Source organism: Ceratotherium simum, chromosome 31 (assembly GCF_057802395.1).
Source record: "Ceratotherium simum simum isolate JZ-2026a chromosome 31, ASM5780239v1, whole genome shotgun sequence".
In the NCBI taxonomy this organism is placed as follows: domain Eukaryota; kingdom Metazoa; phylum Chordata; class Mammalia; order Perissodactyla; family Rhinocerotidae; genus Ceratotherium; species Ceratotherium simum.
This window is the reverse complement of record NC_141930.1, coordinates 8511190-8517647: the sequence shown is the minus strand read 5'-3', so window position 1 is coordinate 8517647 and position 6458 is coordinate 8511190. Positions and strand designations below refer to the sequence as shown.

Below are 6458 nucleotides of genomic sequence, written 5' to 3'. Positions count from 1 at the left end.
CAGTTCATAAAAGAGCAATAGATAACCAGGGCAGGACCATCTGCTCAAGCATCTCCCCCAGTCACTTCTAATCTGTTGTTTCAGTGCCATGTTTAATGTGCAGGCAAACCAGTTCTAGGATTTCTCCAAGAGGCAAGCAGTATGGCCAGGCTTGTCTTGACATGAGTACAGCCATGTTTGGCCACTCCATTGACCTACAGCCACCAGCACAAAAAGAAATATAAAAGCTGCTTTCTGCGTGGTGGGAACTGGCCCTTCTCCCATGGAAATAGTTGCAATGTGTAAAAATTTCAAGGCCCTTTGGGTGCTGCAGCCTGGGACAGACTGGCCATCTGTGCCGGGCTGGGACGATAAGCAGGGTAAACAATGCACGTACACAACTGCTGGGCTTGGACGATAGCCAGGAGTCTCAGTGCACATATGCCACTGATAACCATTTGTGCATGGGAACACTGAATGCTTGCTCTGTAAACTCTGTAATCGCTTATATAAACTGCTGAAAACCGAGGTCTGGTGAGAGTTCCACCTGTGGAAGGGACGCCCTGCCCAGGACGTGAGATTCTCGCCCAGCCGTGTCAATTGAATGGACTCACCCGGCAGTGATGTGGATGTTGTGAGTAACCGATCTGATGTGTGCTCTTTTTGGTCAACCTGGTGTTTCTCTTTCCGGTTGATTTGTGTCATTTCCCTTCAGCTGATCTGGTGTTTCCCTTTCTGATCAATCTGATGTTTTCCCCTCTCATTATATGACCTATTCGAATCTGCCGCTATCTCCATCTGGTGTTTCCCTTTCCGATCGAGCTGGTGTTTTTCCCTCTTATTATTTGACCTATTTGGATCTGTTTGCGGCCTATCGCCTTTACTTTCCTCTATATAACAAAATATACCTTCAGCCCATTTGTTTGGAGTGGAAAGTGTCTTTTACATCTCTGATCAAATCCTCGAACCTCTCATAACATAATTGGCACTGTGAACAGGATTCGATTAAGGAGATGGCTTTCCTGTTCAAACAAAAGGTAACTGAAGCTAAGGTGGAAGAAATTCCAGGGTGGGAGGACCCTCCCTTTTGCCCTCTGGCTGGGGAGTGGATTTATAGTTCAGGATTATGTGAATCTTGGGATGTTCATCTGTGAGATATGAATCATTGGATGTGACCAAAGCTTTGCAGATGGTGGAAAAAAAAGAGATGATGTTTTTTTCCCTGGCATGGCGAGGTTGGTGTTTATTGACTGCTTACCGTCGGGCTATGGAAGATAGGGATAAAATACAAGGGAGAGGGTACTCTTGGAAAAAGAAGCTTCAGATTTATAGTCCCGGCTGATGTCACCCAAAATAGAAACACTTTCCTTGCCATGAGCCTGGCATTCTAGTTTTATTTAGCCCCTCTTATGTGACAAATAGGGAGCCTGAATAAGCATCCAATAATAATTTGGCGAGGCAGACGGGAGACTCTTTCCCCGTGGCTCGGTGGCCCTGGGCCGGGTGGGATGTCCTGAGAAACAGTCCAGCAGCTGCCTAGATGATTTGCCCTAGGGACTGCTCCCAGAGCTTTCCATCTGACCTGGCACCACTGACCCTGGACATTTTCTTATAACAGGGAAACAAGCTGTAGAATTATTTGTTTGTTTGTCTGTTTGTTTGTTTTTGCTTACACCGAGAACTCCCTTCCCCTCCATCTGAGATCCTATCTCTTTAAGAGGCAGGGCTATCCCTACCGGAGTGGGAATAGTTGTAGGACTTTCACCCGGAATCTGTTAGATGCATCTATCTGTTATGTTTGGGAGCCTATTTAACTGTCTGTTCTGTCTGTTTGTAATTTTGAATGGGGTGAATTCCATCTGTCCCCAAGAAAAGCCCTCTGGGCCACCTCTTGGCTAAATGGGCTATATTCAGCTAGGAGCCCATGTCCAAGAAGAAGATAGTTTTTTCTTGTAACACCACCTGGCCACAATATCCCATAGACTCCAGAGAGGAAGTGGCCAAAATGGGGCAATTTTGGTTTACCGAAACTGATGTATTTGCTTATGCAATTGGAAAAAGCCAGGTAAAAAGTTAAACAACCAATGGAAAGCCTATTTTAATCTTTAGAGGTTTCTAAATAAAATCAGGAATACTGTACTGCCTTTTTAAAAAAAAGTAATTAGACATGCCAGCAGCCAAAGCTGAATCTTCTGCTCCTCTCTCCTCTCTTGCTAAGCTTCCCCGCTTCAACTCCCCCGGAATTCCTGATCTAAAATTAAGCAAGTGAAAATAAGTAAACTTTTGAAGTAATTTAAAATTATAATGGCCATTCTGAAAAACTTCTGTTTCAGATAAGTCCGCCTTAAGGGTCACCCTTAAAAGAGAGGATTCAAAACCTCTCACGATGACATGCAATCTTTAATTAATACACAAAAACTTCTAAAAGACAAAGTTATTTCAAGAACAGCTCCCAAAATCTTTTTGGTAACTTAAAGCTTTAGAGTTTTGCTAAATTAAGTTGATAAAAATTTATCGAGTCTCTGGGTCATTTCCACATAAGATAAAACATTAAAAATTGGTTACTAAGCATAGATTTGTCTGCCTTTGGTTTCTCATCTCAAAAAAACTAAAAGATGCTTGGGTTTGCTGATAAACCTGTTCTGTACATGTTGAGAAATGTTCTATAAAAAAGTACTCATTTCTGGAAAGTCTGTATATAAAAAAAACAAAATGTATTTTGTCCGTAAAAAAGGTATGGAAAATAGAGATATTTTTGTTAGTTTTATTAAAAAGATAAATTTGTCCTAAAGTACTAAAAAAAAAAAAAGGCATGGGACAAATTCTAAATACAAAAAGTAAGTGACAGAAGGTGTTTGAAAGTAAAACCCTCAGGAGTTTTATGCATGATCAAGTTGGCAAAAGTAGGCTGGTGAAAAATTAGGATTTGGATTTCTCACTTATGAAGGTAATTTTCTTAAAATTTTGGTCTGCTCTTTATATAGAGATTAAAAGATGTTCCTTTGAGTAAGTCTATATAAAAGACAAAACACCTATGTTTTGTTAAAATAATTTCCTATGTTCAAAAGGACTGAAGGCTCTCTCTTAAGGTTTTTGTTTTTGTTTTTTAACTGTTTTAACTCTGTTTGCCTTTCACTGTTTCTGCTGTCAACTTGATTAAATGAATAACTAGGCATTGTTTCCTATTTGACCAAGTGTTTTAAAATCTTTTGATATTTTTGATAAACTTCTGCCAAAATTAAAGTTTTTTTAACTTAAAAAAAATTATAAAAAGACATATGATTATGGTGCCAAAACACAATTGTTACTGTGTTTCATGTTGATGCTCACAGTTCTTTAATTTCTACACAACGAAAACATAACTCTCATGCTGATCAGCTGGTGCAAAGTCGTGCAATGCACAATCCAGGCTTAGCACGATGGGTCCACGAAAAGAGTGGGCACTTGGGAGAACAAACTTCATACAGGTGGGCACAACAAGGGGAAATCGTTGTCACCCACAATGATGTTGCCACTGCAGTAGAACAATGTCAGTTATGCCAACAGTTAAACAAACGGGGAATTCCACACCCCTACCAAGGTCATATCCAAAAGGGATTATTTCCCTCCCATACCCGGCAAATAGGTTTTATTAGACCATTGCCAAATTCTTGTGGATGTTTTTATGCCTGCACTGCTGTTGATACATCTGGTTATTTATTAGCTATGCCGACTAAAGCAGCCACCCAACAGAGTGCCATAAAATTCTGTGAAACACCAAGGCAGATTCAGAGTGACAACGGTTCCCACTTTACAGGTAAGTTTATTCAGACTTACATAAGGAAAAATCATAGAAAATGTATTAATCATATACCTTATTACCCCCAAGCTGCAGGCCTCATAAAACAAATGCACGGATTGCTTAAACAACAATTGAGAAAACTCAGTCATGGCTCATTAAAGGGGTGGCACAACCAGCTAAGTGCGGCTCTAAATATGTTAAACAACAGGCCGTTGGGCCCTATTGAGACTCCTCTGTCAAGGTCATTACCAGCAAAGATTACAGAAGTGGCAGCCACTACCCATGAGCTTATGACCTTAACATATTGGTCATTGACTCAACCTGCTGAAGCGCCTTTTCGTGCCACGGCCGAAGCAGCTGGCTATTCAATTGCCCCTAAGAAACAATCTGTAGTCCCTACTGGGATAGGGGTATAATTTCCCCAAAACACTTTTGGTTTGTTAAGAGGACGCTCTGGACTGGAAGCAAAAGGTGTTAATGTACTAGGAGGAGTCACTGATCCAGATTACCAAGGAGAAATAAAATTTATATTATATAATGGTAGTGACACAGTATTAACTATAGAGTCTGGAAAACGAATGAGACAATTATTGGTGCTTCCCCTCCTGACTCCAAATGTGTCACAAGGACAACCTCCAACTGAATTAACTAAAAGAGGAATGCAAGGATTTGGGTCTACAGATGGATGGAAACCTGAAACAAAAGTGTGGGTGACACACCCACCCAATGCGGCTCCCTGTGCTACAGAAGTAATGGCCCAAGGGCCCACTGCAACATTCACAGTCACGTATCCAAAAAGTAAACAGTTACACCATATTTCTAAAAGTCCTGTTTCTTTACGTGAATAGATATTCCTGCTGTGCTCGCTATGCTGTGCTACACCTCCATGTCTGCTGCAGACCTCCACACCAACTAATGTCTCCGCAGGACAACCTTTGACCCTGCACTGCTGGAGCAACTGCTCTACACCAGTGGGACCTGTAACCTGGACTATGATTGGCCGAGAAGTTTGGTCTCAGAAACAACAAGCAACTTCTCAATATAAGATAATTTCTCTATTACCCTGCCTTCTGCTACCCTCCGTGATGGGGGCTGATCTGGACTTCTACAGGCTAATTTGTTAGGCCTAGGTGTTACCTTATCTAATGTTATCTTTGATGCTGTGCATGATTTGCAAGATCAAGTTAATAATATTTCATATTCCAAGGGATTATTTGATTGGTTACCTTGGGGTTTGGGTCCTTTATTGAGAGATAGTTTTGTAACTATTATAATCATTGGATTTTAGGTTCTTGGACATGCCTTGTGTACTTGTGTACGAAGTTCATTGTCTGTGCACATGGTGTCTTATGGTTAATGCAGATGGCCACGGCCGAAAATGTCTTGACATTAGTACAGCCACGTTTGGCCGCTCCATTGACCTACAGCCACCAGCACAAAAAGAAATATAAAAGCTGCTTTCTGCATGGTGGGAACTGGCCCTTCTCCCATGGAAATAGTTGCAATGTGTAAAAATTTCAAGGCCCTTTGGATGCCGCAGCCTGGGGCAGACTGGCCATCTGTGCCGGGCTGGGACGATAAGCAGGGTAAACAATGCACGCACACAACTGCCGGGCTTGGATGATAGCCAAGAAGCTCAGTGCCGGATGCCACTGATAACCATTTGTGCGTGGGAACACTGAATGCTTGCTCTGTAAACTCTGTAATCGCTTATATAAACTGCTGAAAACCGAGGCCTGGTGAGTGTTCCACCTGTGGAAGGGAAGCCTTGCCTAGGACGTGTGATTCCCACCCATCCGTGTCAATTAAAGAAACTCTCCCAACAGGGATGGACATTGAGGGTATTATGCAAAGTGAAATAAGTCAGAGGGAGAAGGTCAAATACCGTATGATTTCTTTCATTAAGTAGTAGATAATAACAACAATAAACAAACACATAGAGACAGAGATTGGATTGGTGGTTACCAGAGGGGAAGGGGGGAGGGAGGAGGGCGAAAGGGATAATTCGGCACATGTGTGTGGTGATGGGTTGTAATTAGTATTTGGGTGGTGAACATGAGGTAATCTATGCAGAAATAGAAGTATAACGATGTACACCTGAAATTTATACAATGTTATAAACCAATGTTACTGCAATAAACAAAAAATTAAAAATAAATAAATAAATAAATAAAAAGAAACTCTCCCAGCAGTGGGGCGTGGATGTCGTGAGTAACCGATCTGATGTGTTCTCTTTTCGGTCAACCTGGTGTTTCTCTTTCCGATTGATTTGTGTCATTTCCCTTCAGTCTATCTGGTGTTTCCCTTTCCGATCGATCTGATGTTTTTCCCTCTCATTATATAACCTATTCAAATCTGCCGCTATCTCAGCTGATCTGGTGTTTTCCCTTTCCGATCCAGCTGGTGTTTTTCCCTCTTATTATTTGACCTATTTGGATCTGTTTGCGAACTATCGCCTTTACTGTCCTCTATATAATAAAATATACCTTCAGTCCATTTGTTTGGAGTAAAAATTTTCTTTTACATCTCCGATTGAATCCTCAAACCTCTCATAACAAGGCTCCACCAGGGGAGTGACCCACCAGCAGAGAGGCACCCAGAGTAACCCACATATGGGTGTTTCCCCCACCCCTGGTTTTCTATCTAAGAGGATTAGAATCCTCACATCTGAATTTTTTTTTCTCTCTCTCCTTTCTCT

The 6458-nt window shown here is 41.5% G+C and overlaps 1 long non-coding RNA gene across 1 annotated transcript; it reads left to right on the top strand.

The window, feature by feature from the left end:
- The first annotated feature begins 440 nt into the window (after positions 1-440).
- Positions 441-5940, top strand: LOC147913015 (uncharacterized). Its single transcript, XR_015549234.1, has 3 exons — positions 441-613; positions 3683-3775; positions 4609-5940. It is a non-coding gene; the product is annotated as an uncharacterized LOC147913015 (long non-coding RNA).
- Positions 5941-6458: the final 518 nt, after the last annotated feature.